At 48.4% G+C, this 27576-nt stretch overlaps 21 non-coding genes across 21 annotated transcripts; 12 read left to right on the top strand and 9 right to left on the bottom strand.

Annotated features, from left to right (window-relative positions):
- Positions 1-11878: 11878 nt before the first annotated feature.
- Positions 11879-11950, top strand: TRNAW-CCA (transfer RNA tryptophan (anticodon CCA)). The gene has a single exon. It is a non-coding gene; the product is annotated as a tRNA-Trp (tRNA).
- A 538-nt stretch (positions 11951-12488) lies between these two features.
- TRNAV-CAC (transfer RNA valine (anticodon CAC)) lies at positions 12489-12561 on the bottom strand. The gene has a single exon. It is a non-coding gene; the product is annotated as a tRNA-Val (tRNA).
- A 160-nt stretch (positions 12562-12721) lies between these two features.
- Positions 12722-12792, top strand: TRNAG-GCC (transfer RNA glycine (anticodon GCC)). Its single transcript has one exon. It is a non-coding gene; the product is annotated as a tRNA-Gly (tRNA).
- Positions 12793-13297: 505 nt separating this feature from the next.
- On the top strand, positions 13298-13369 carry TRNAW-CCA (transfer RNA tryptophan (anticodon CCA)). The gene has a single exon. It is a non-coding gene; the product is annotated as a tRNA-Trp (tRNA).
- Positions 13370-13563: 194 nt separating this feature from the next.
- TRNAR-ACG (transfer RNA arginine (anticodon ACG)) lies at positions 13564-13636 on the bottom strand. Its single transcript has one exon. It is a non-coding gene; the product is annotated as a tRNA-Arg (tRNA).
- A 275-nt stretch (positions 13637-13911) lies between these two features.
- On the bottom strand, positions 13912-13984 carry TRNAV-CAC (transfer RNA valine (anticodon CAC)). Its single transcript has one exon. It is a non-coding gene; the product is annotated as a tRNA-Val (tRNA).
- A 160-nt stretch (positions 13985-14144) lies between these two features.
- TRNAG-GCC (transfer RNA glycine (anticodon GCC)) lies at positions 14145-14215 on the top strand. Its single transcript has one exon. It is a non-coding gene; the product is annotated as a tRNA-Gly (tRNA).
- A 504-nt stretch (positions 14216-14719) lies between these two features.
- On the top strand, positions 14720-14791 carry TRNAW-CCA (transfer RNA tryptophan (anticodon CCA)). Its single transcript has one exon. It is a non-coding gene; the product is annotated as a tRNA-Trp (tRNA).
- Positions 14792-14990: 199 nt separating this feature from the next.
- Positions 14991-15063, bottom strand: TRNAR-ACG (transfer RNA arginine (anticodon ACG)). Its single transcript has one exon. It is a non-coding gene; the product is annotated as a tRNA-Arg (tRNA).
- Positions 15064-15344: 281 nt separating this feature from the next.
- TRNAV-CAC (transfer RNA valine (anticodon CAC)) lies at positions 15345-15417 on the bottom strand. Its single transcript has one exon. It is a non-coding gene; the product is annotated as a tRNA-Val (tRNA).
- A 160-nt stretch (positions 15418-15577) lies between these two features.
- TRNAG-GCC (transfer RNA glycine (anticodon GCC)) lies at positions 15578-15648 on the top strand. Its single transcript has one exon. It is a non-coding gene; the product is annotated as a tRNA-Gly (tRNA).
- Positions 15649-16153: 505 nt separating this feature from the next.
- On the top strand, positions 16154-16225 carry TRNAW-CCA (transfer RNA tryptophan (anticodon CCA)). Its single transcript has one exon. It is a non-coding gene; the product is annotated as a tRNA-Trp (tRNA).
- Positions 16226-16763: 538 nt separating this feature from the next.
- Positions 16764-16836, bottom strand: TRNAV-CAC (transfer RNA valine (anticodon CAC)). The gene has a single exon. It is a non-coding gene; the product is annotated as a tRNA-Val (tRNA).
- A 160-nt stretch (positions 16837-16996) lies between these two features.
- Positions 16997-17067, top strand: TRNAG-GCC (transfer RNA glycine (anticodon GCC)). Its single transcript has one exon. It is a non-coding gene; the product is annotated as a tRNA-Gly (tRNA).
- A 505-nt stretch (positions 17068-17572) lies between these two features.
- On the top strand, positions 17573-17644 carry TRNAW-CCA (transfer RNA tryptophan (anticodon CCA)). Its single transcript has one exon. It is a non-coding gene; the product is annotated as a tRNA-Trp (tRNA).
- A 538-nt stretch (positions 17645-18182) lies between these two features.
- On the bottom strand, positions 18183-18255 carry TRNAV-CAC (transfer RNA valine (anticodon CAC)). Its single transcript has one exon. It is a non-coding gene; the product is annotated as a tRNA-Val (tRNA).
- Positions 18256-18415: 160 nt separating this feature from the next.
- TRNAG-GCC (transfer RNA glycine (anticodon GCC)) lies at positions 18416-18486 on the top strand. The gene has a single exon. It is a non-coding gene; the product is annotated as a tRNA-Gly (tRNA).
- Positions 18487-18991: 505 nt separating this feature from the next.
- TRNAW-CCA (transfer RNA tryptophan (anticodon CCA)) lies at positions 18992-19063 on the top strand. The gene has a single exon. It is a non-coding gene; the product is annotated as a tRNA-Trp (tRNA).
- A 194-nt stretch (positions 19064-19257) lies between these two features.
- TRNAR-ACG (transfer RNA arginine (anticodon ACG)) lies at positions 19258-19330 on the bottom strand. Its single transcript has one exon. It is a non-coding gene; the product is annotated as a tRNA-Arg (tRNA).
- Positions 19331-19605: 275 nt separating this feature from the next.
- On the bottom strand, positions 19606-19678 carry TRNAV-CAC (transfer RNA valine (anticodon CAC)). The gene has a single exon. It is a non-coding gene; the product is annotated as a tRNA-Val (tRNA).
- A 160-nt stretch (positions 19679-19838) lies between these two features.
- On the top strand, positions 19839-19909 carry TRNAG-GCC (transfer RNA glycine (anticodon GCC)). Its single transcript has one exon. It is a non-coding gene; the product is annotated as a tRNA-Gly (tRNA).
- Positions 19910-27576: the final 7667 nt, after the last annotated feature.

The following is a 27576-nucleotide window of genomic DNA, read 5'->3' as shown; positions in this document are numbered from 1 at the left end:
AGGTTGTTGTGAAGGAAGTTACTTTAGGATCTATTTACTACTCAAAAAGGGTCAGAGGTGTCTCTCCCAAGTTCTCTCTGTTTGCCTTTAATTTGTGAATTCTGAAAAATAATAAATAATTTTTTAACTCAACTGTTGAGTTGCATTCATTTCATAAAATGTTAAAATTCAAAAATAACTTCTCATAAAGAAAACCAGTCACAGTGAGCCAGTTACAGTGTGTTTGCATTGAATGCAGAGGGAAGTATTCTAATGATCACCTGAAAGTCAAGGAGTCTGAGACATTATTTTCCTGATTTTTTTTTAAAGGATTCATTGGCTGAATTTTCATCTGATTGGGTCACAAGGTCATGATCACTCAAAACTCCAAAAGTTAGAGGGAAGGCGCTGGATAGCTCACAAGGTTGCTAATTGGTCACTGAAGATATGTCTACACTGCAATGTAAACCCAGAGTTAGTGGGACTCAAGTGACCCAAGTTAGGGAAACCTGGGCTTGAGCGCCAACACTGTATTTAATCCTCCCTTAAGAATTTTCTGACCCATGCTCAAATCTAAGGCTCTGGTATCCATACTGCAGTGTGCAAGACCCAAGTCAAAGTAACCATATCCCAGAGTCCCTTGAGGGCCTCCCTCCCCCGCCACCTGAAATGTTGCCACTCTATCTCTGCGATCCTGGTGCACTGTGGGAAAACTTTACTGCCTGCCCTGCACATTACCTGGAAGCAGCTCGCTTTGCAAAAGGCTTGATCAGTTCTCTCTCCATTGCAAACTGAGAAAGCTCTCTGATAGTGTGCTTGCAGATCGATGATCAGAAAATAATGGGTTAACACTGACCTGAGCTACTGCTGCCTACTAGGGCAGTGGTTTGGGAGAGGGGCTTCCATTTTCAGTACAGTGGATTGCAGATTGTTGGGATAGAGAGGCTTCAGGAAGTTGTCCCATGGAACTGAGGGATACTTCCAGATGAGTCCTGGGACTTGAGTCAACTGGGGCTGTGGCTACACTGCAAAGAAATAGGGGTCAGACCCTGGGTCTCAGCTTGACTTGAGCTTGGATCCTCCAGCCCTGCAGGGTCTTGGAACCCTGGGTCCAAGCCCTGGGTTAATGCAATCGCAGTGTAGACATAAAAGGGAATAGCCTTGAACACAGGCTCAAGCACAAGTTTACATACCCTCATGGTATGTCTACACTGCAGTGTAAGCCCAGGGATCAAACTCAGACTCAAGCCTAACCCCCCTTCTGTTACACATAAATTGCTCTAACCCAGAGCTTGGACCCAGGGTTCTGGGACCCCATGGAGTGCAAGGTCTGAGCCTGAGTCAAGCTGGGATCCAGGGTTCAAGCCCTATTGCTTTGCAGTATAGATGCAACCCCATTGGACTCATGCTCTGGGAGTTCACCAAAAGTATTCCACAGTCCCATAGGCTGACTTCCTTTGTCCTCTTGATAGTCCAGTTAGATGGAGAGTCAAGTTTTCACACACTACATCACGAACAAAGGACGAGGGTGGCCACATTCTGGGAGGGCACTAGGAAGTCTGGGATGCGGATGGTTGGACTCAGGCCCACATAATGCAGTGTAAAGCCAGGCTTCAACAGTTCCTAAGCTGGGGTTACAAATGAGTGTAGACACTCAAGCCCTAGGTTAACAAACCCAGGGTCTGCTAACTCAAGTTCTACTCACCCTGAGCTTACATTGCAGGGTAGACATATGCTGCCTGAAGCCTTTCACTTCTAGTTCTGATGGGGTGTGACTGCAGGTCATTATAATCCAAAGGCTCTTTGGTGGCCTTTATCAAATACATTGGTGATTTGACAATTCCTAGTGGACAAACATCCACACAAAATCCACAGTCACAACTGGCACTAACCTGTATTGCTTGTTAGCAGTCTTAATAGAGAAGCCAGTGTGTGAAGGGATTTAGAGATTGAATTATGCCCTCTCACACTCTAGAGGTGCTCCTTCCAGATCAGGATTGAGGCATATTTGTAGAACAGGGTGAGGATGGATGAGCTACTGATGTCTGTTCTATACCTGTTCTGTGGATAATAGATGCTTTCAGGCCCTAGGGCAATCAATCTGACAATCTCATCAGCACTAAAAATTCACTCAGCTAAAAAGATGGGGAGGGGGGAAGAATATTTCAAAACCACAACAGTCAAGTCATAATCTAGGAATATGAAAGCCCAATACCTCTGAGTGCTGTTGGAGATTAAATTTCCCAGAGTTAAAGTTAACACAAAAGATCTTTCATTTGCTGCAACTTGTTTCCATGCAATTTCAGTTGGAAGCAAGGAGAATACTGTTTGCCAGCTAAAATGAACATCCTGCTGTGGGATATTTCTCTCTTGCTTTCATAGAGTTGTTGAAACAATAAGTGCCCTGTCGTCTGCAAAGTAAATTACCTTATCATAAAGTACCTGCAATGGTGTTTCTTTTTGGCCTTTTATTGAGCCCCAAAGAAAGCTATAAATACATGGAACTGGAGGATACCAACTTGCTAACCCAATGTGTAACCTTGATTTTTAATTGTTCAAGTTAATATTAAATAGTTATATCTAAGGAGGCAATAAATCATACTTAGTTGCTCAGGGTCAAGCCTCTAGGTTGGTTACAGACAATTTAATTTAGTAGAGGACCTTGGATGACACTTTGAATGATAAAACCAAACTTTATTTAAAAGAATGATTAGTTATGCAAACAGGCAAGCAATTAACACTTACACAGGTACTACAATTATATTCACATTAAAAGATGGAGTGATGTAACAGGGTGATCAGTCCACTGATAACCGAATTAAGTTATCCTCAAGCTGTTAATTGGACTCCCCCAATTTAGCAAGGGTACTCCTTTTATACCCCGTTAAAATACTAATTAAAATTAAACCTAGCTATTACCATAGTCACATTTCTGCCACCTGTTTATTGGCTCTTTACAGTACAATATTTAAATTAATATCTGCACCAGTATCCTTCCCATACTGTCAATATTGATAGCATTTTAATAAAACATTCCAAATTCTCAAAAACACTCATTAGAAACCCTGCTAAAATCAGTTATAACCAAAACCTCCCCACAACGTAACCCTGGGTCTTGTCCTTGCTAACTTCAGTTTTCCCATTGTACTTTCTCCAACTTATCTCTAACTTTTGCTCACACTAACAAACTGAATTTCCCAGGCTCCTCTATACTGAGCCTAACTTCAGCCAAAGCCTAATTTCTACATATTTCTTAACCTAACACATTGTATGGGTTACACCTGTCTTGCTAGTGTAACCGGTGTAGACATTGGTGGCTCTTTAAGCGATTTGATGGTGGTAAAGATGATGATGCTTAGAGAGACAGTGGAAAATGTGACACAAGTAATTCTCACTTAAAATCATGGGTGTTGGCAGACAGCTTCCATACGCACCATGAGTCTGCTTTAAATTTCCTATGCAATTTGTTTCTTAAGTGATTTGTTGTATGTTTTTTATTCTTCATCCAGCCTTTTATTAACATGCTGCCACACACTTGTTGTAGTTTCCTGTAACAGTTGTGTTACTAATGCCACTCTTTGTCATTAGATATTTTCCATATACAAAGAACAGCAGATACTTTCATTAGAATTACCTTTGGTATCATTCTTTATGTTAACATAAAATCTTCAGAAGAGAACACACAGTGTGTGTGTGTCTGAGACAGTCTTCCCTGAAATGAACACAAAATGGTCATCTTTGCCAAGTTCTTGGTGGTTTAAAGGACACAGCACACACAAGCCAAAGATATAATAATTACATATACCAAAGGAGACTATGGGGGTGAAGAGGTTAGCAATGTATCTGCCAGTGTGAGTATAAATTTCATATCATTAGCTATGCTCTTGGTTGAAAGAAACTTATCATGGTGGGTGGACTATTTTGCAGAGTAACAGACATTTTTTACTCTACATCCATGTACATGCTCATTAAGGTGGAATATTTCTTAAACGCAGAATTTAAAAAACATGCATAAGTTGTTCTGACGTTTTAAAAATTAATTATCCTTTACCTTATCATTCTCACATGTCAAGATTGATAGGACTTAATTGTGTATACTTTTAGACCAACCCTTGTTGCGTCAAAAAAACCCTATGTTTTTTGCCTATGCAAAGGGGTAGAACTTATCACTAAAATAAATGCATGTCTGAGACATATTTAGTGTGTTGCCTACTACAGGAAGAGCAGACTGCTCCTCCATTTGTGTAATATAGCATTAATGAATAATCAAGGCAAAGGCAGATCGATAGCTGTCATGAATATAGGGGGAAGGGTAGCAATCTTTATGTAGGTTTCAGAGTAGCAGCCATGCTAGTCTGTATTCGCAAAAAGAAAAGGAGGACTTGTGACACCTTAGAGACTAACCAATTTATTTGAGCATAAGCCTTCGTGATCTATAGCTCACTTCATCGGATGCATACTGTGGAAAGTATAGAAGATCTTTTTATACACACAAAGCATGAAAAAATGGGTGTTTACCTTTATGTATGCAGTAGCATATAATCCCTCCTTGGCAGCTGTACTGGATTACCTTACCTGTAAAGGGTTAAACAGGTCAAATAATCTAGTTGGCACCTGACCAGAAGGACCAATGAGGAAAGAAGATACTTTCAAATCTGGGGGGGAAGGATTTGTTTTTTTGTTCTGTGTGTTGTTCCCTCTCTGGGCGAAGGGAGAAGCCAAGCAGGTACAACATCTCCTGAAAATATACTTGGAATAATCCATCTAAAACCATAGAAACTGTGAGTAGGGCAAGGAAATGCGTTAGGTTATCTTTTCTTTTGGCTTGTGAATTTTCCTATGCTACAGAGGTAGTTTCATTCCTGTTTTTGTAACTGTGAAGCTGTCCGTGGAGGGGAATCCTCTGTGTTTTAAATCTTTTTATTCCCCTGTAAAGTTACCTTCCATCCTGATTTTGCAGGTGTGATTCTTTTACTTTTTGCTTTTAAATAAAGTTCTTCTTTTAAGAACCTGACTGATTTCAGTGTCCTGAAGACAAAGCGTCTGGTCTGTGCTCACATAGCTAAGGTTGGTTGTTTATTCTCAAGCCTCCCCAGGAAAGGGGGTAAAGGGGCTTAGGGGATATATTGGGGGGAATAGGGATTCCAAGTGACCCTTCTCTGAATTTTTGGGAAAATCACTAGGTGGTGTCAGCAATACCGTTGAAGGACAAGGAAAGGAATTTGTGCCTTGGGGAAGTTTTAACCTAAGCTGGTAGAATATAAGCTTGGGAGGGGGGGGTCTTTCATGCGGGTCCCCACATCTGTTCCCCAGAGTTCACAGTGGGGGAGGAACCCTGACAATAGTACTGTCCAATTCTACACTTGAAGAGTATAGTGCTTCAGGAATAGGAATGCAGCACTCAGATGACAATCCCTCATGAAAAACCCTAACCCAAAACAGAACTCCAGAAGATCACAAGAAATAATTCATTCCATGACGATGCTCCTAAGGGAGAGTATCATTTGTTCTGAATGGAAAAGGAAAATTACACAGGTTCTGCCAACAAATTGTCCAACTGAAATGGTGTTGGGGACCTAGGAATAACTTTGCCACCTCAGCAGAGATCACTTCAGGGCAGCTTTCTAGAGGATAAACAAGACTGCATTATATTTGGTTACTGTTAACAGGGATGTGTAGTAAGCAATTCATGCTGGTAAGGACTAGTGATCCTTCGGGCCTTAAAATCTATGATAACTGTGCAGCCTTTGGGCCAAACTCTAATCTGTGTTATACTCATGCAACCATGGGGTTGCCTGGTGTGATGGAGTATATAAACCCTGCACTGGAGAACCCTGGGTTAACAGGATCCTGAGCCCAATTCAGCCACGGGGTTGCACTTGGTCTGGTGTCAGGCCTAACTGGTGATCAAATACAGCTGAGAAGGACCTGGGTCTTTGTGACGTTATTGACATAAACTGTAACCGTATAGATCATTGTTGCAACTGCTGTTATATATTTGCAGCAAATATTGTACAAAGGCTGTCATGTGAGGTGTCTATAAAAAGGTTATGATTTGCTGGTTATGATTATGCTATCTGTATGTGTGTATCATTTTTGTAGTCGAAGTTATGAATATTGGCTATGTACTTGTATCTCAATGTGTTTTGGTTCTAAGTAGCCTCAGTGAAGCATTTGGTCAGCTTCTTGAGAAAGGACTATTCTCAGTAAGTGCTCAATCAAGAAACACTTACCTGACAATGAACTTTGGAAGATGCCAATCCACATCTGAGGTTTCCTGGGAACGTTGTAAACATGTAAACAATGTCATCGGCGTGCAAACTGAGTCATGCATGGACATGTGATTTGCCCATGTGACTCCAAACTCCATCTTGCTGCTGTGATTTTCCACAGTAAGAACAAAGGGGTGTCCTTTCATAGGGCAGAAAATGTAAAAGGCCCTGGAAACCCCTCCATTTTGTCTTCAATCCTGCTTCTTACTTCTGAAGGAAACTTGCTACAAAGTGAAGCTTTGAACAAAGGACTGAATGACCCATCCCAGCTGTGGATGTATTCCAGAGACTTGATTTAAACCTACAGTTTATTCTGTCACTGCTACAAGCCTGAACCAAGAACTTTGCCATTACTGTATGTAATTGATTCCAATTTACCAATTTCAGCTCCCATCTATATTTCTTTCTTTTTATGAATAAACCTTTAGATTTTAGATTCTAAAGGATTGGCAACAGCATGATTTGTAGGTAAGATCTGACTTGTATATTGACCTGGGTCTGGGGCTTGGTCCTTTGGGATAGGGAGAACCATTTTTCTTTTACTGTGGTATTGGTCCATAACCATTCATCCCCATAATGAGTGGCACTGGTGGTGATACTGGGAAACTGGAGTGTCTAAGGGAATTGCTTGTGTGACTTATGGTTAGCCAGTGGGGTGAGACCAAAGTCCTTTCTGTTTGGCTGGTTCTGTGTGCCTTAATGGTAAAGAAAACCCAGCCTTGGGCTGTAATTGCCCTGCTCTAAGCAATTTGTCCTGAATTGATACTCTCAGTTATGTCCCACCAGAGCCAGCATCATTGCAGTCTTCATAAAGGAAGGAACACAAGGCAGTGGGGAAAAGGCCAGAGACAAGACCAAGTTGAGAGAGAGAGAGAGATGGGAGTTTCTTCCATTGGGCTAAAGGCAGAGAGAAGCCTGGAGCAGAGGGTCTTGAGCTTCAAGGAAGCCTGGGCAGCCGTGGGCAGTGAAGCCTAGGGCTAGAGGTGGACTGTCTTGAGCCAGGAGGAAGTCGGAAGCAGTGAAACCCAAGAGGCAGTGACAGTAAAACTTAAGGGGTGTTTGGACTGAAGTTTGAGAGACTGCAGCGAGAAAGGGAAGAACTCTGCCATCACTCTTGGTAGTAGAGAGACCAGTGGGGAACAACTCGTCTTCTGAGTGAGGAGGAAGCCCAGGGGAGAAGATGCGTGGAAGTTACAGAACTGGAGCAAGCTCCTGTGTCTGACCCTGTGAAGGCTAATTCCCCACTGTGGCACTTCAAATGCAGAAAGTGTGGGCCCGCAAGGATTCTAAATTCTAAAATTTAATACTGGCCACTCCAGGCTTGTATTAAACTTCCAAGGTTACAGCTTCTCTCTGACCTTGGATGGGTAGATGCTGCCACCACCCAAATGCAAAACCCCTTGGAATCCATGAAGGCACACTTGGGAATTCCTTCCTGTTGGGTACCCTTAAGCCCTTTTGCCCTCCCTCCAGGGAAGAGCTGAGAAAGAAAACAAAGGAAATTAGCTGTTGCTCCCAGATAATTAAACAACATATGCCCAAACCTCTTAGGACACCAAAAATCCAATCCTGTTCTTAAAAAAGGTAAATTTTATTAAAAACAAAAAAGAAAGAAAATACATCTGAAACTCAGGCTTTTGCTAGATTTAAAAAATCCACTTACAAAAATTAAACATCAAGAATTACCTTCTTGAGGCCCAGTTTAAAGGTTACAGGCAAAACAAAAAGCATTTGGGATTAGCACAGAGGAGTCCGCAAACCAATAAGAAATAAACAGAAATAAACCTAATCTTGCCTTTCTAGACATTTTCTGATTTATGAGAACCACAACACCCAGACAAAGGGAAGTTTTTTCCCCAATTTTAAGAAGTCAGGTGCCCACTCCCTTTCTTTTACCTATGCAGGGACTTTTTTAACCCTTTACAGGTAAAACCAGAAGAGAACAGCCACCAAGATAGACTTTATAGCTAACTGGCTGGCTGGGTGTCCATAAAGAGGAGCTACCCCACCTCTCATTTATCATACACCCTGACACAAGGGCAGGAACTGGACCTCTGGGGAGAAGCCCTGGGAGGTGCTGTTTATTACAAAGAGCCCAGGAAGGGGATGGGGGGAAAGGCTAGTGGTAGGAAGGAGTCCAGGGAGGCAGCTGCAAGGTGTCTGATGGAGTAGGCCTTGGCTGCCCATAATGGGGTCCCTGGCCTGGAGCCCGGCTGGTGTAGAGGGTGGGCCTGGCTTTCCCAACCAGCCAGCAGGAAGATGGCATGAAGCCCCTGCCCTCAAGGCATAAGGATGATTTGAAAGGATTTGGAAGGACCTGGGGGCTGAGAGTTGGGTCTGAGGACCAAATGTAAGGATGCTGGATTTTCTGCTGGACTTTCTGTTACCCCAGAAGGGGAGGAACTAAAGCATGACCTGGCGAGTCACAAGAAGAGGCCAACCACCATGAGATCAGAGTGACTGTCAGCAGGGGCTGCTAGAGAAGAAAGAGCTGGTGTGGAAAGCCCAGCCGTTAGGGGTTGCATCAGCAGTGAATTCCTTCTTCTACACATGGGTGCAACTAAGAATAGAATTTGGCCATTTAAATGCACCAGATCATTGCATCTCAGGGCTAAATTGGTTCTGACTTATGCCCATAGGGAGAGCAGAATTTGACCCCCTAGTAAAGTATATTACATCTAAAATTCCTTGCATCTGAGCATATGTTAGAAAGATTGAGACGGTTTCCCACTTTCTCTACGACAGCAATTTTTTCACCATACCCAGCTGTTAAATCCTGGAAACCCCACTGAGATCTGCTAATACAAAAAGATTTTGAACATGAAGTCACCCCTTTTCCACTGGTGGAAGTTAGTCTCTGGGGTATATGTCAGCACATAGATGAACTGGCAATGCCATGGTAGGATTAAAAACTGCACCATTCAGCTGAAACAATAAAGAAGGACAGATTATTTTCCATCTTGATAGGCTATATTTTTTGCCATGTGCATGTGCCAATAAAAAAAATACCCCACAAATTTCTGGGGATGGGGCGGGAGTTAACTTTTAGGGTAAAGTAAACCAACCAAGGAAGCACAATGAGTAATCCTGCAGGTTTCATTATCAGATATTAATTCCGTGATAGGAGCTATATTGTTATCCACATACCAAGATGTTTTATCTAAATCACCATCAATGTGGTTCAGGAGTTTATCTGACCCCAGGGGATGCTGCTACAGAACACAGGTTAGCCCCTTTGGTGACAGTTTAGTCTCACTTATCATTTGAGCGACACTCATTTGTCTGGTTGACTAGATCAGGATCAGCTGTTCTGAAATAGAAATGATTTTCAGTCTAAGGCTGTTCCAATGCTTTTTCTCCAGTGTAAAATTATTGCATCTTGGCTCCTAGTGATTTTAAATGCAATCATTATTCTCTTTATTATTCATAGAAGCACTGATTTACATTGCTCCAGTTTAAGGTAACCAGATGTCCCGATTTTATAGGGACAGTCCTGATATTTGGGGCTTTGTCTTGATATAGGTGCCTATTATTCCCCACTCCCACTCCCAATTTTTCACACTTGCTATCTGGTCACCGTACTCCAGTTGCTAGTAATTGGAATCTAAATTTTGAATGCTATGGGTCATGTATGATAGTACTCAGAGAGCTGGCTGACTGCATGGTATTGGTTCGCCTCTTTGTTTCTAGTTACTGCATTGCACTGAAGACAACTGAAATATATAAAGTATGTTCTGTTTGTCTGAATTAGCCCTTGGAGAAATGCCTGGTTTACAATTTATGTTAGGAGGTGAGTATGTACCATCAGTAAAGCCCATTCTGACTGAATCTCTCTCTTCAATGAGCATCTCTTCCTTATGAGTACTTATGATTATATCTGAGCAAGTTCACCAAAATTAATTATAAGCCTCGAAAAAGGTCTTTGCACACACACACATAACCTCTTCAGGTTGCACAAGCTGAACACTGCATTGCTGTCAATAAGCTAGATGTGCTTGTCCTGTGGTGCAGTCCCTTCTCGGTTATGGTTTAAAATAAGGCATTTTTGTTTATATGGAAAGAAAAATGAACAGATTCCCCAGTTCTTCACTAGTGCTCTGTGAAAACACACAAACTCCCACTGCATGTGGTTTGTCACAGGGAAAGAAAAATGTTTTGGGGTTTTTTTTAAGTCCCTTGTTAAAATATTGGCAGTACATCGCCGGTGGAGGGCAAGGGTTTCTCAAGCTGGCGCAGGCATTTCCTTTTCTAGATTTGGAAACTTAAGACGACAGCTCAAGATCTAACCTCGCTTTTCTAAAGGGTGCATTTTGCTACCATTTAAATACAATGAGCACTGTGGAAATAATCCTTGATACATGTTATCACCTGCTATAAAAAAAACCAAAAACACTCCAGCTTTTCAGAGGCCTTCTTAAAAGCTTTTATAGTCTTCCTAAGCACCATCTGAGGGAGTGTTGGCAGTTGCTGTAAACTTTTGCAGCTGACATGCCAAGACAGTCTGGAAAGCAGGGAACGAGAGAGCACAAAAAAGAAAACCAGACCTCCAACTCATCTAAAATTGCAGGGACTGTTAGAAAAACCTGGTGCATGTCCAGATACAATGAAGAAAAATCTACTACAAAAGAACTCTGCCCCATTTTAACAATATAGATTCCTCCACATCAAATTCCTTAAGAAAGATGAAAGATCCCGAAGAGCTGAAAATATGAGCAAATACAATAACTTTATTCACAAAGGAATCTAGGGGAGATCCAGGAAATTCAAAGCTAGCGAAGCTAAACTTCAGGACTCAGGAAAATACGGGAAAGATTAATCACAGAAGAGTAGGGCAAAACTTAGACAGCTCTAAAAAACAAAATCATAGTTCGCAATGAGTCATAAGGGGAAATTAGAATTTTAAAAAAGCACAGGCCTAAAAAGAAGGTTAAGTCAAAGGAATTTAAGTTGACATCCACCCGCTGCAGTAATTAAGTAGGGCAGATGTGTCCACGTCACACTCATTATGTCAGTGAAGCACAAGAGTACACTTGGGGTAACTATCACAAAAAGCATTGGTAGCTCCGTGGTAGAATTCTCATCCACCACCTGGGAGGCCCGCGTTTGATTCACGGCCAATGCAGTGCCTCTCTTAACGGGGCCCCGTCTCTTTTGCTGTGCCTGGCTCTCCAGCAGTTCCCCGCCCTACGCCTCTGAGCGCCAAGGTGCACTTTATTTGCTGAGCTTCTCCAAGGGGCCTCTTAGCAGGGGTGCTTCTGTTCTTAGCCCTTTCCTTTCATTTTGAGGAGCCCTGCCGCAGGGCCAAGAGCAGCTTGCTGAGAAGCCTGCAGTTTCGGGGGCAGTATTCAGCCCCTTCCCGCTCTTCAGCTGGGGCCGAAGCACGTGCACACACGTGGGCTGGGAAACCATCAGCCACCAGGTCAACCCGCGTGCGGCTCAGGAGCCTGCTTCACCCCGAGGGAAGGGCCCGACGGGTCACTTCTCAAGGCCCCTGGACGTGGTTCACATCCCAGCGGCTTGCTTGGATGGTGGGCACGGTAAGTCCTGGCTCACGCAACACGGAGGAAATCAGTCTGCCCTTCCACCCCCACTCTCCCAGCCGCCACACGCTCTTCCCGCTGCCAGCTGGCCTCGTGACGCAAGGGTAGCGCATCTGACTCCAGATCAGAAGGTTGTGTGTTCAAATCACATCGGGGTCAAGCAGGTGACTGTTGCGCCTTTGTCCTGGTGCACCTTGCTTGGGGAGAGCATCCCTCCTGACAGAGCCGTGGCCTTTGCCTTTAGCAACCCTGCGCAGGGCCCAATGAGCTTGCTATTCCTTTGAAAGAGGTCAAGGGAGGCGCAAAAGGAGGGCCACCACACCGGACGGGACAGGCAGCAGGGGCACATGCCACAAGCCAGGAGTTGAACCTGCAATATTCTGATCCGTAGTCAGACGTGTTATCCGTTGCGCCACTGGCCCCCGGGGCACGGCCTTTTGCCTGCCGTGGCCACGCTGCCTAAGAGAGGCAGAATGGTAGCGTGAGGGGAGACCTTCTGTCTCTCAGCCCCGCTTTCCTCTCCCACCAGCGCAGGAGAGAACGCAAGAGGAAAGGCAGTGGCGGGCAAAGACCAGCAACGGCGAGGACGCAACTCTGCGTCTGAGCGCCCCCGAGCACCCGCCCGCACCCCTTGTGGAAGCCTGTTTTCCCTCCGCTTCATCGGGAGCAGGAGCAGGACCAAAAGGTGAAGCCAGGCTGTTTCTGCCTGGTTTTGAACCAGGGACCTTTCGCGTGTGAGGCGAACGTGATAACCGCTACACTACAGAAACCAAGGGCCAGCCACCGATAGGTATAGGTCCCGGAGCAGCCCCCTTTGGCTGGCCCACAGGCCGCCTCAGGTCCCGGCCAGAGGCAGAAGGAGCCTGGCCAGCGTTGGCCGAAGGGCTTGGCGGAAAGCACCGCCTCCGCTTGCAAGCACCAAGGAGCAGGGCATTGGTGGTTCAGTGGTAGAATTCTCGCCTGCCACGCGGGAGGCCCGTGTTCGATTCACGGCCAATGCAGCCATTTTCTTGCCAGGGCCCCGTCTCTTTTGGTGTGCCTGGCTCTCCAGCAGTTCCCCGCCCTACGCCTCTGAGCGCCAAGGTGCACTTTATTTGCTGAGCTTCTCCAAGGGGCCTCTTAGCAGGGGTGCTTCTGTTCTTTGCCCTTTCCTTTCATTTTGAGGAGCCCTGCCGCGGGGCCAGGAGCAGCTTGCTGAGAAGCCTGCAGTTTCGGGGGCAGTATTCAGCCCCTTCCCGCTCTTCAGCTGGGGCCGCAGCACGTGCACACGCGTGGGCTGGGAAACCGTCAGCCACCAGGTCAACCCGCGTGCGGCTCAGGAGCCTGCTTCACCCCGAGGGAAGGGCCCGACGGGTCACTTCTCAAGGCCCCTGGACGTGGTTCACATCCCAGCGGCTTGCTTGGATGGTGGGCACGGTAAGTCCTGGCTCATGCAACACGGAGGAAATCAGTCTGCCCTTCCACCCCCACTCTCCCAGCCGCCACACGCTCTCCCCGCTGCCAGCTGGCCTCGTGGCGCAAGGGTAGCGCATCTGACTCCAGATCAGAAGGTTGTGTGTTCAAATCACATCGGGGTCAAGGAGGTGACTGTTGCGCCTTTGTCCTGGTGCACCTTGCTTGGGGAGAGCATCCCTCCTGACAGAGCTGTGGCCTTTGCCTTTAGCAACCCTGCGCAGGGCCCAATGAGCTTGCTATTCCTTTGAAAGAGGTCAAGGGAGGCGCAAAAGGAGGGCCACCACACCGGACGGGACGGGCAGCAGGGGCACGTGCCACAAGCCAGGCAGGAGTCGAACCTTCAATCTTCTGATCCGTAGTCAGACGCGTTATCCATTGCGCCACTGGCCCCCGGGGCACGGCCTTTTGCCTGCCGTGGCCACGCTGCCTAAGAGAGGCAGAACGGTAGCGTTAGGGGAGACCTTCTCTCTCTCAGCCCTGCTTTCCTCTCCCACCAGCGCAGGAGAGAACGCAAGAGGAAAGGCAGCGGCGGGCATAGACCAGCAACGGCGAGGACGCAACTCGGCATCTGAGCGCCCCCGAGCAGCCGCCCGCGCCCCTTGTGGAAGCCTGTTTTCCCTCCGCTTCATCAGGAGCAGGAGCAAAAGCAAAAGCTGAAGCCGGGCTGTTTCTGCCTGGTTTTGAACCAGGGACCTTTCGCGTGTGAGGCGAACGTGGTAACCGCTACACTACAGAAACCGAGGGCCAGCCACTGCTGGGTGTAGGTCCCGGAGCAGCCCCCTTTGGCTGGCCCACAGGCCGCCTCAGGCCCTGGCCAGAGGCAGAAGGAGCCTGGCCGGCGTTGGCCGAAGGGCTTGGCGGAAAGCACCACCTCCGCTTGCAAGCACCAAGGAGCAGGGCATTGGTGGTTCAGTGGTAGAATTCTCGCCTGCCACGCGGGAGGCCCGTGTTCGATTCACGGCCAATGCAGCCATTTTCTTGCCAGGGCCCCGTCTCTTTTGGGGTACCTGGCTCTCCAGCAGTTCCCCGCCCTACGCCTCTGAGCGCCAAGGTGCACTTTATTTGCTGAGCTTCTCCAAGGGGCCTCTTGGCAGGGGTGCTTCTGTTCTTTGCCCTTTCCTTTCATTTTGAGGAGCCCTGCCGCAGAGCCAAGAGCAGCTTGCTGAGAAGCCTGCACTTTCGGGGGCAATATTCAGCCCCTTCCCGCTCTTCAGCTGGGGCCGCAGCACGTGCACACGCGTGGGCTGGGAAACCATCAGCCACCAGGCAACCCGTGTGCGGCTCAGGAGCCTGCTTCACCCCGAGGGAAGGGCCCGACGGGTCACTTCTCAAGGCCCCTGGACGTGGTTCACATCCCAGCGGCTTGCTTGGATGGTGGGCACGGTAAGTCCTGGCTCATGCAACACGGAGGAAATCAGTCTGCCCTTCCACCCCCACTCTCCCAGCCGCCACACGCTCTCCCCGCTGCCAGCTGGCCTCGTGGCGCAAGGGTAGTGCATCTGACTCCAGATCAGAAGGTTGTGTGTTCAAATCACATCGGGGTCAAGCAGGTGACTGTTGCACCTTTGTCCTGGTGCACCTTGCTTGGGGAGAGCATCCCTCCTGACAGAGCCGTGGCCTTTGCCTTTAGCAACCCTGCGCAGGGCCCAATGAGCTTGCTATTCCTTTGAAAGAGGTCAAGGGAGGCGCAAAAGGAGGGCCACCACACCGGACGGGACGGGACGGGCAGCAGGGGCCCGTGCCACAAGCCAGGCAGGAGTCGAACCTGCAATCTTCTGATCCGTAGTCAGACGCGTTATCCATTGCGCCACTGGCCCCCGGGGCATGGCCTTTTGCCTGCCGTGGCCACGCTGCCTAAGAGAGGCAGAATGGTAGCATGAGGGGAGACCTTCTCTCTCTCAGCCCCGCTTTCCTCTCCCACCAGCGCAGGAGAGAACGCAAGAGGAAAGGCAGCGGCGGGCACAGACCAGCAACGGCGAGGACGCAACTCGGCATCTGAGCGCCCCCGAGCACCCGCCCGCGCCCCTTGTGGAAGCCTGTTTTCCCTCCGCTTCATCGGGAGCAGGAGCAAAAGCAAAAGCAAAAGCTGAAGCCAGGCTGTTTCTGCCTGGTTTTGAACCAGGGACCTTTCGCGTGTGAGGCGAACGTGGTAACCGCTACACTACAGAAACCGAGGGCCAGCCACTGCTGGGTGTAGGTCCCGGAGCAGCCCCCTTTGGCTGGCCCACAGGCCGCCTCAGGCCCCGGCCAGAGGCAGAAGGAGCCTGGCCCGCGTTGGCCGAAGGGCTTGGCGGAAAGCACCGCCTCCGCTTGCAAGCACCAAGGAGCAGGGCATTGGTGGTTCAGTGGTAGAATTCTCGCCTGCCACGCGGGAGGCCCGTGTTTGATTCACGGCCAATGCAGCCATTTTCTTGCCAGGGCCCCATCTCTTTTGGTGTGCCTGGCTCTCCAGCAGTTCCCCGCCCTACGCCTCTGAGCGCCAAGGTGCACTTTATTTGCTGAGCTTCTCCAAGGGGCCTCTTGGCAGGGGTGCTTCTGTTCTTTGCCCTTTCCTTTCATTTTGAGGAGCCCTGCCGCGGGGCCAGGAGCAGCTTGCTGAGAAGCCTGCAGTTTCGGGGGCAGTATTCAGCCTCTTCCCGCTCTTCAGCTGGGGCCGAAGCACGTGCACACACGTGGGCTGGGAAACCATCAGCCACCAGGTCAACCCGCGTGCGGCTCAGGAGCCTGCTTCACCCCGAGGGAAGGGCCCGACGGGTCACTTCTCAAGGCCCCTGGATGTGGTTCACATCCCAGCGGCTTGCTTGGATGGTGGGCACGGTAAGTCCTGGCTCACGCAACACGGAGGAAATCAGTCTGCCCTTCCACCCCCACTCTCCCAGCCGCCACACGCTCTTCCCGCCGCCAGCTGGCCTCGTGGCGCAAGGGTAGCGCATCTGACTCCAGATCAGAAGGTTGTGTGTTCAAATCACATCGGGGTCAAGCAGGTGACTGTTGCGCCTTTGTCCTGGTGCACCTTGCTTGGGGAGAGCGTCCCTCCTGACAGAGCCGTGGCCTTTGCCTTTAGCAACCCTGCGCAGGGCCCAATGAGTTTGCCATTCCTTTGAAAGAGGTCAATGGAGGCGCAAAAGGAGGGCCACCACACCGGATGGGAAGGGCAGCAGGGGCACATGCCACAAGCCAGGAGTTGAACCTGCAATCTTCTGATCCATAGTCAGACGTGTTATCCGTTGCGCCACTGGCCCCCGGGGCACGGCCTTTTGCCTGCTGTGGCCACGCTGCCTAAGAGAGGCAGAACGGTAGCGTGAGGGGAGACCTTCTCTCTCTGAGCCCCGCTTTCCTCTCCCACCAGCGCAGGAGAGAACGCAAGAGGAAAGGCAGCGGCGGGCATAGACCAGCAACGGTGAGGACGCAACTCGGCATCTGAGCGCCCCCGAGCAGCCGCCCGCGCCCCTTGTGGAAGCCTGTTTTCCCTCCGCTTCATCGGGAGCAGGAGCAGGAGCAAAAGCTGAAGCCGGGCTGTTTCTGCCTGGTTTTGAACCAGGGACCTTTCGCGTGTGAGGCGAACGTGGTAACCGCTACACTACAGAAACCGAGGGCCAGCCACCGATAGGTATAGGTCCCGGAGCAGCCCCCTTTGGCTGGCCCACAGGCCGCCTCAGGTCCCGGCCAGAGGCAGAAGGAGCCTGGCCAGCGTTGGCCGAAGGGCTTGGCAGAAAGCACCGCCTCCGCTTGCAAGCACCAAGGAGTAGGGCATTGGTGGTTCAGTGGTAGAATTCTCGCCTGCCACGCGGGAGGCCCGTGTTCGATTCATGGCCAATGCAGCCATTTTCTTGCCAGGGCCCCGTCTCTTTTGGGGTACCTGGCTCTCCAGCAGTTCGCCGCCCTACGCCTCTGAGTGCCAAGGTGCACTTTATTTGCTGAGCTTCTCCAAGGGGCCTCTTAGCAGGGGTGCTTCTGTTCTTTGCCCTTTCCTTTCATTTTGAGGAGCCCTGCCGCAGGGCCAAGAGCAGCTTGCTGAGAAGCCTGCAGTTTCGGGGGCAGTATTCAGCCTCTTCCCGCTCTTCAGCTGGGGCCGAAGCACGTGCACACACGTGGGCTGGGAAACCATCAGCCACCAGGTCAACCCGCGTGCGGCTCAGGAGCCTGCTTCACCCCGAGGGAAGGGCCCGACGGGTCACTTCTCAAGGCCCCTGGATGTGGTTCACATCCCAGCGGCTTGCTTGGATGGTGGGCACGGTAAGTCCTGGCTCACGCAACACGGAGGAAATCAGTCTGCCCTTCCACCCCCACTCTCCCAGCCGCCACACGCTCTTCCCGCCGCCAGCTGGCCTCGTGGCGCAAGGGTAGCGCATCTGACTCCAGATCAGAAGGTTGTGTGTTCAAATCACATCGGGGTCAAGCAGGTGACTGTTGCGCCTTTGTCCTGGTGCACCTTGCTTGGGGAGAGCGTCCCTCCTGACAGAGCCGTGGCCTTTGCCTTTAGCAACCCTGCGCAGGGCCCAATGAGTTTGCCATTCCTTTGAAAGAGGTCAAGGGAGGCGCAAAAGGAGGGCCACCACACCGGATGGGAAGGGCAGCAGGGGCACATGCCACAAGCCAGGAGTGGAACCTGCAATCTTCTGATCCATAGTCAGACGTGTTATCCGTTGCGCCACTGGCCCCCGGGGCACGGCCTTTTGCCTGCTGTGGCCACGCTGCCTAAGAGAGGCAGAACAGTAGCGTGAGGGGAGACCTTCTCTCTCTCAGCCCCGCTTTCCTCTCCCACCAGCGCAGGAGAGAACGCAAGAGGAAAGGCAGCGGCGGGCACAGACCAGCAACGGCGAGGACGCAACTCGGCGTCTGAGCGTCCCCGAGTACCCGCCCGCGCCCCTTGTGGAAGCCTGTTTTCCCTCCGCTTCATCGGGAGCAGGAGCAGGACCAAAAGCTGAAGCCAGGCTGTTTCTGCCTGGTTTTGAACCAGGGACCTTTCGCGTGTGAGGCGAACGTGGTAACCGCTACACTACAGAAACCGAGGGCCAGCCACCGATAGGTATAGGTCCCGGAGCAGCCCCCTTTGGCTGGCCCACAGGCCGCCTCAGGTCCCGGCCAGAGGCAGAAGGAGCCTGGCCAGCGTTGGCCGAAGGGCTTGGCGGAAAGCACTGCCTCCGCTTGCAAGCACCAAGGAGCAGGGCATTGGTGGTTCAGTGGTAGAATTCTCGCCTGCCACGCGGGAGGCCCGTGTTCGATTCACGGCCAATGCAGCCATTTTCTTGCCAGGGCCCCATCTCTTTTGCTGTGCCTGGCTCTCCAGCAGTTCCCCGCCCTACGCCTCTGAGCGCCAAGGTGCACTTTATTTGCTGAGCTTCTCCAAGGGGCCCCTTGGCAGGGGTGCTTCTGTTCTTTGCCCTTTCCTTTCATTTTGAGGAGCCCTGCCGCGGGGCCAGGAGCAGCTTGCTGAGAAGCCTGCAGTTTCGGGGGCAGTATTCAGCCTCTTCCCGCTCTTCAGCTGGGGCCGCAGGACGTGCACACGCGTGGGCTGGGAAACCGTCAGCCACCAGGTCAACCCGCGTGCGGCTCAGGAGCCTGCTTCACCCCGAGGGAAGGGCCCGACGGGTCACTTCTCAAGGCCCCTGGACGTGGTTCACATCCCAGCGGCTTGCTTGGATGGTGGGCACGGTAAGTCCTGGCTCACGCAAAACGGAGGAAATCAGTCTGCCCTTCCATCCCCACTCTCCCAGCCGCCACACGCTCTTCCCGCCGCCAGCTGGCCTTGTGGCGCAAGGGTAGCGCATCTGACTCCAGATCAGAAGGTTGTGTGTTCAAATCACATCGGGGTCAAGCAGGTGACTGTTGCGCCTTTGTCCTGGTGCACCTTGCTTGGGGAGAGCATCCCTCCTGACAGAGCCGTGGCCTTTGCCTTTAGCAACCCTGCGCAGGGCCCAATGAGCTTGCTATTCCTTTGAAAGAGGTCAAGGGAGGCGCAAAAGGAGGGCCACCACACCGGATGGGACGGGCAGCAGGGGCACGTGCCACAAGCCAGGCAGGAGTCGAACCTGCAATCTTCTGATCCGTAGTCAGACGCGTTATCCGTTGCGCCACTGGCCCCCAGGGCACGGCCTTTTGCCTGCCGTGGCCACGCTGCCTAAGAGATGCAGAACGGTAACGTGAGGGGAGACCTTCTCTCTCTGAGCCCCGCTTTCCTCTCCCACCAGCGCAGGAGAGAACGCAAGAGGAAAGGCAGCGGCGGGCACAGACCAGCAACGGCGAGGACGCAACTCGGTGTCTGAGCACCCCCGAGCACCTGCCCTCGCCCCTTGTGGAAGCCTGTTTTCCCTCCGCTTCATCGGGAGCAGGAGCAAAAGCAAAAGTTGAAGCCGGGCTGTTTCTGCCTGGTTTTGAACCAGGGACCTTTCACGTGTGAGGCGAATGTGATAACCGCTATACTACAGAAACCAAGGGCCAGCCACCGATGGGTATAGGGCCCGGAGCAGCCCCCTTTGGCTGGCCCACAGGCCGCCTCCAGCCCCGGCTAGAGGCAGAAGGAGCCTGGCCAGCGTTGGCCGAAGGGCTTGGCGGAAAGCACCGCCTCCGCTTGCAAGCACCAAGGAGCAGGGCATTGGTGGTTCAGTGGTAGAATTCTCACCTGCCACGCGTGAGGCCCGTGTTCGATTCACGGCCAGTGCAGCTCCTCTCTTGCCGGGGCCCCGTCTCTTTTGGTGTGCCTGGCTCGCCAGCAGCTCCCTGTCTATGATTTCAGTGGAGCTGGATTGTTTTTTTAATGTATGGAATGATCTTGCCCGCAACTAGAAAGACCATTTGGCCCAGTATTGGCTTTTGCTCCTATAAGCAGCTATTTGTGCACTGCAACATATGTTTTTCACTTTTTTAGACTTTTTATTAGCTTGTGGAGGCTTGTCGTCAATCGTGTGTTCTGAGGGAAGCAGAGTCCTGATTGGGGACCGGGGCGTCCCTGATGAGGGGCCTGTATAATCAGGAAATTGATCAGCCAGCGGCACAGGTGCAGCGGCACAGGAGCCAGCCAACAGAGCTGTAAAGAGGAGAGTGTGAATGGGGGTTTGGAAGGAGGCTGCAAGGAGGCCGGCAAGGTTTGGTGCGTCGTTGTTGTCAGTGACTCCGTGACTGGAATGTGGTAGTGAAGGCAGCGACCGATACACAGACAGCATCCGTAGTGACCCGAGCAATGCCAGAGACGGTGTGCATGGCCAGATGTGGAAGCTGCACAAGTATATGACCCTAGAGCCGGTACCTGAACAGAGCTTTGTTCGTGGGCAGTACCGCCCGATTAAACTCATGGTTTTAGGCTTATAAGGAGCTCCGACATCGGTGCAGAACAAACCCACCATCCCGAGGCAATGCACCTGTCTTTTATAGTAATAAGTTCCCGAACAAGTCTGTAGACTCTGCTGTGTCACATGGGAGCTGTTAGTCGGGATTGCTCTCAATCAGCATTACTGTGGGTTGTTACTGGGAGTCCCTGCAGCTGTTTCTTATCTCGTTCCTCTGGCTCCATTCTATGTCTTATCCTTGGTGCGTATGCCTTTTCATTAGGGTTGTCAATCTGCCATCCGGGTGATTCTGTTAATAAGGTTAGTGCCTCTCAGTTTCTCCGCTCCCCGCTCGACCATCCAGTCCATCAGTGCTGGTGTCTCCTAGCATGTCATACATTCTTCACTCACTCACAAACCAGTAAATAATTTCAAAGGCAAGAACTGGAACCATAACACTTCTGTCCTTCTAAAAGCAATAATTAATACATGGATCAAAGAATAAAGCCAAAACATTTTCTTCTTACTAACTCAAAGCTACCAAAATAAGCAAAATGGAGTACTATTTACTCGAGACAATTTCTCCCCATTAGGCTTTTGGCCTACAATAGAAGGGAAGATCTGAGGTTCAGAGATGCAGGTAGAAACTATGGTTTAGTTTCGAATTGGGTTTGAACAGATAATGGAGGAAAGGCAAGAGGAGGAGGAAGGGACAAGTCGAGACTCACAGATGCAAGCTGGACTGGGGAGGGAGGAGTCTGCTTGGGCAGGAAAGTGGTCCGTGGAAGCATGTGTCTACGAGAACCAGGCTGAGGAAAAGACAGTCTAGTGAAGGAGAAATAGAGCTCAGGAACAAGTTTGCTGAGCTGGAAACCAAAGAGGGGGCACAGCAGGCACTAACTGAAGGTGGGAGAGCACAGAAGAAGAGAGGAGCATCTAGTTCTATAAGAAGGGAAGACCTAATGGAGATACCCAGTGTGACACTGCACCCCATATTCTTCCCAGTGACGTTATTTTGATGTGATTATGACATAATTATAATGTATTTTATGCAAGATAAGTCATGTGAGGTGGCATGTATCATTTTTATATCTGGAGTTATGAATATTGACTATGTATCTGTTTTAAATGTAGTTATGCCTCAGTAACACCCACTAGACAAAATGCTTTCAATCCAGATAGTGGGTGGGGAAGGGCCTGTTCAGGGCAATGAGCCATTAGGAAAAAATAATAGGCCTTAGGAGAAGCTTTTCTCGCACCTGCTACCAGAGCTAACCACTGTTAGTATATTCAAAGGGCCTCAACTGAAAGTATTTAAAACTGTTTATGACCAGAGCTGGCTAGGAATTTTCCAACAAATGGTTTTTCATCTAAATTATTTTGTGTGTGTGGAAATGTATCCGTTTCTCAACAACTTTCATTGGGAAGGTTTTTCATGTGCAGGAGGAAATTTCTGGTCAAAGCCAAAGAGAGAGACAATACCCACCTGGTGGTAAGAGCACTCACCTGAGATGTGGGAGACCCAGCTTCCAGCTGCTGCTCTGAATCAGGCAGAGCAGGGAGTGGAATCTGGTTCTCCCACACTCCAAGTGAGTGGTCTAACCGCTGGACTGTTCTGCATGGGGGGGCAGGCTCCTACTCTAGGTTTTAGTGAAGAACTGCAAAAGGTCTTGGTTTTATCCAGATGTGAAACAATAAAAAAAAACCCTACATTTTTGCAAGATGGGAAAACTGTTTCCCATCCAGCTCCATTTATAAGATTTGTGTTTTTGCAACTAATTGTTTTCAAGTTCTCATTAATAAATAACTGCTCCAGGTAATAAACCCTCCTTCCAACCACCTGCTGTTAACCTCCCAGAAAAGTATGTTGAGAACCCTGGTATATAAACCAGACTTTTCTTTGTTTAAGAAGGATGTGCTCTAGGCTAGGTTAACTTCTTAAAATCAACACAAAAACCAACAAGCAACAAAAGGATCCAGCTTTATGATTCTAGTGGTGAAGAGACTGGCCACCCATCCCTTCTGGTCTCAGTAGAACTAAATGGGCCAGAACAAGCATTTGATGCTGCCAGCTTTCAGCCAAATGGATTATCAGGGTGTAGAACCACACAATTAAATGTGTCATTTCAAATACAAACAGAGCCCTAGGCATCAGTTACGGATGAGGAGTACCTTTCAGGACGTAAAACATGTGATGTTTAGTTTAATGTTCCACATTTGTTTGTTTTGCTTTCTGTAATATATTAAATACACTCTTTCATTTGCAGAAATTATCTTCGCCAACAATGGGTTTGAATATTTATCCCAATTTTCTCAGTCACCGCCAGTTATTCGATCTGAATCTTCTCCCAGAAAAGGAAAGGACAGTTTCAAAATGCAAATTATAAAATATATGAACAGTTGTTCTAATGTACAATAACTAAGTAATTCAAACACTGTGTAATGCTTGCAAAGTAAAATTGATCTTTTCAACTCAGTAATAGACACATGATAGTAATATTCAGTAAGATAGCACAGTACTAATTCAGGGAAGCACTTAATTCTTATTTACTTCAAAGGGACTTCAGCATATGCTTAATTTTAAGCGTGTGTGTGATTTTCAAAAGCACGTAAGTGATTTAGAAGCACAAGGATACATGTTCCTAAATCACTTAGATGCTTTTGATAATCTTGTGCCTGTGCTTAAGTGCTTTCATGAATGGGGGTGTTTGTCTGAATTAAGGCCCATATAGTAGTAATGAGAAACAATGATCCTTTCATTAAGAGAATCAAACCATTGATACAATAGGCCTGATCATAGTCCTTATGCATCTAAAACTCCTACACTAGTCAGTGGGAGTTTGGGGTGAGGGTGGGATCAAAGACTGCAGGATTGCATAGAATGAACAAGAACTTGTATCAGACTCCAACAATGAATTAAGCATAAAGAACGACAATGAAAATACAAGGAGTACTTGTGGCACCTTAGAGACTAACCAATTTATTTGAGCATAAGCTTTCGTGAGCTACAGCTCACTTAATCGGATGCATACTGTGGAAAGTGTAGAAGATCTTTTTATATACACACAAAGCATGAAAAAATACCTCCTCCCACCCCACTCTCCTGCTGCTAATAGCTTATCTAAAGTGATCACTCTCCTTACAATGTGATCACTTTAGATAAGCTATTAGCAGCAGGAGAGTGGGGTGGGAGGAGGTATTTTTTCATGCTTTGTGTGTATATAAAAAGATCTTCTACACTTTCCACAGTATGCATCCGATGAAGTGAGCGGTAGCTCACGAAAGCTTATGCTCAAATAAATTGGTTAGTCTCTAAGGTGCCACAAGTACTCCTTTTCTTTTTGCAAATACAGACTAACACGGCTGTTACTCTGAAACCAATGAAAATACATTGGTCTGTTGCTCAATGTTCAGTGTGATTTGCCCCCTTCCTCCCCACTCTTTTCTGTGCATTTATATCTTTCAGTAAATTTTTTGTTGGGATTTTCAAAGACACTTTAGGGGATTAGGCATCAAACTCACTGGACTTCAATGGCAGCAGGGCAACTAAAACCCTGAGAGCCATTGGAAGTCCCAGCCTTAAAAAATAAGTTAGAGTTCATTTGATAAGTCTCTTCTTTCATGTTCCCTGTAGGGGGATGGAATATACTTGTACACACCCTTAGTATTCTTAGGCCCTTCAAACATTTACACAGGTGCTTAATTTTGCATGTGACTAAATAGCCCCACTGGCTTCAATGGGGCTACTCGTGTTTTAACGTTAAGTACTGTTCACAGGGTGACTAGCCCCTTTAAAGGGAAACGGGCTCATTTCACCTTGTGAGTTATCAGCTGCATGGGCGGCCCATGAACCCCCCATTCAGGGAGGCTAGCCACCAGCCCCACCCCTTTCACCCAAGGCCCTGCTCTCACTCCACCCCTTCTGCCCTCCACTCTCGCCCACCAGAGCCAGAGGAGCCCTGAGCCCCCCACCGTGGACAGAGGAGCCCCAGCTGGCCTGGCTAAGCCGCCCCAAGCCCCAGCCCACCCATGTGCACTGCCCCGAGCCCCAGCCACCCAGAGGAGGCCTGAGCCCTGCTACAGCCTGGCCCCAGGACCGTGGCAGAGAACAGTAACTGAGGTTGGTGGAGGCTTAGCCTCCCCAAGCCTCCATTACCACCGCCCATGATCAGCAGCCTCCCAGTTGAGGCTGTTGGCTTAGGGGTCAGGTAAAAGCATTAAGAGGACCTGTCCTTATAAAAGCCTGGAAGAGAGGGGTGGATGTGTGTACGAGTTCTGTTGTCCGACACCGGGGAGTGAGAATTAGTAGGAGTCCCTGGGTCAGGACACTGGCTGAGAGTAGTCAGGGGAAAGCGCTGGGAACTGTTGCCCTTGTTGGTATTTTGCCCAAGTTTTTTTAATAAATTGTTCCCTGAGGCAAGGGCCTGAAATAGACTCTGGGTTGGCACTGATCCTGGTCAGACAGCTCAGAGGTGTACAAATGTATGTCAATATTTGCAAGTTTGGGGCCTTATAGCCTTGACTAATCATGGAAACCCCAAAATTTTGAAATATCCTCTAAAAAGACTAAATGTCAAGGACCTTATGAAATTGTACCTGTCAGCGAGGTGGCATGATAGCTAATAATATCTAACAACGTAGTGTTGCCAATTCATGACACTAGATGTTTTTCTTAAACCCCTGCTCCTGGATATGGGTGATCATGTGAAGATATTAACTTTCATTTTCTTTTAAACTATATTTTGTACCCACCTGCTTGTGGAGAAAAGCTTGAAAATGTAACCTGAATATCTATGTATATAGTTTTTTATACTATACTCATCACCTAATAACTCAAAAACCAGAAGGCAAATAAAAAGAACCCAAATTTTATTATCTTTTAAAGTCTTATGGTTTTTGAGGCCTGACTCATGATTTCTGACTGTTTGCAGTTGGCAACACAACAAACCAAAATATCATTTCTAACTTACATTCTTAAGGAAATCGGATTAAATGAAAACAATAGGAAATGCTTTTTATTGAAAAAATAAGGAGGTGGACATCTGTGAAAATAAGTACTTTGGACGAAAAAATTAAGTCTGGTGCAACCTTACCTATGGTGCTGTTCCCACTCTACTGTAATACATGTGGAGCAATCAATTTGCCAGGTGCCTAAGCAGTGAAACAACTTTGTATGTAACTGTAACGATGCTGCCTTTGGTGGGACACTACTGAGAGTATCAATTCAAGACAAATTGCTTAGAGCAGGGCAGTCACAGCCCAAAGCTGAGTGTCCTATATTACTAAAGCACACCAAACCAGCCAAACAGAGAAGACTTTGGTTTTACCCCATTGACTGATGAGAAATCATACAAGCAATTCCCGCAAATACTCAGTTCCCTTGTATCCCCACCAGCACCGCTCCTTATGGGGATGACAGGTTGTCAAGGTTCCTTCCCCACTCTGAACTCTAGGGTACAGATGTGGGGACCTGCATGAAAACCCCCTAAGCTTATTTTTACCAGCTTAGGTTGAAACTTCCCCAAGGTACAAACTATTTTACCTTTTGCCCTTGGACTTTATTGCTGCCACCAAGCGTCTAACAAATATATAACAGGGAAAGAGCCCGCTTGGAAACGTCTTTCTCCCCAAAATCCTCCCCAAACCCTACACCCCCTTTCCTGGGGAAGGCTTGATAAAATCCTCACCAATTTGCAGAGGTGAACACAGACCCAAACCCTTGGATCTTAAGAACAATGAAAAAGCAATTAGGTTCTTAAAAGAAGAATTTTAATTGAAGAAAAAGTAAAAGAATCACCTCTGTAAAATCAGGATGGTAAATACTTTACAGGGTAATCAGATTCAAAACATAGAGAATCCCTCTTGGCAAAACCTTAAGTTACAAAAAGATACAAAAACAGGAATATACATTCCATTCAGCACAACTTATTTTATCAGCCATTTAAACAAAACAGAATCCAACGCATATCTAACTAGATTGCTTACTAAGTTCTAAGACTCCATTCCTTTTCTGTTCCTGGCAAAAAAACAACACACGGACCGAGAGAACCTTTGTTTCTCCCCCCCTCCAGCTTTGAAAGTATCTTGTCTCCTCATTGGTCATTTTGGTCAGGTGCCAGCGAGGTTATCCTAGCTTCTTAACCCTTTACAGGTGAAAAAGTTTTTCCTCTGGCCCGGATGGATTTTAAAGGTGTTTACCCTTCCCTTTATATTTATGACACAGGTTATGAAAACCAATACCCCAGTAAAAGAAAAAAGGTTCTCTCGGTCCCAAAGGACCAAGCCCCAGACCCAGGTCAATATACAAGTCAGATCTTACCCACAAATCACACTGTTGCCAATCCTTTAGAATCTAAAATCTAAAGGTTTATTCATGAAAGAAAGAAATATAGATGAGAGTTAGAATTGGTTAAATAGAATCAATTACATACAGTAATGGCAAAGTTCTTGATTCAGGCTTGTAGCAATAATGGAATAAACTGCAGGTTCAAATTTAGTCTCTGGAGTACATCCACAGCTTGGATGGGTCATTCAGTCCTTTGTTCAGAGCTTCAGTTTCTAGCTCCAGAGGAAAAAAGCAGGATGGAAGACAAAATGGAGGAGATGCAGCTGCCTTTTAAAAGTCTCTGCCATGTGGAAGGACACCCCTTTGTTCTTACTGTGGAAAATCACAGCAGCAAGATGGAGTTTGGAGTCATATGGGCAAGTGACATGTCTGTGCATGACTCAGTTCTTTTACAGGGAGAGCAGCCACTGCTCACATGCTACCTTGAACATTCCCAGGAAGACTTCTTATGTGGATTGGAGTCTCCCAGGTCTATTGTCAATTAAGTGTTTCTTGATTGGGCACTTAATCTGCAAATTCCTTTCTCAAGAAGCTGACCAAATGCTTCACTAATGCTACTGTAGTGGAGTGGCCACCCCGCTCCGGCCCTGAAAGGGTTAAAGGCCAGCCTTTGGAGAGGGCTGGGGGTGGGAGCCAATACGAAAAGGCTGGGAGGCAGCCAATCAGTGCAAAGCTGGACCCTATAAAAGAGCTGCAGGGCTAGAGAGTGTCTCTCTCTT

Source organism: Eretmochelys imbricata, chromosome 3, assembly GCF_965152235.1.
Source record: "Eretmochelys imbricata isolate rEreImb1 chromosome 3, rEreImb1.hap1, whole genome shotgun sequence".
Lineage (NCBI taxonomy): Eukaryota > Metazoa > Chordata > Testudines > Cheloniidae > Eretmochelys > Eretmochelys imbricata.
Note: the sequence above shows the minus strand (reverse complement) of the source record. Positions and strands in the feature narration are given on the sequence as shown.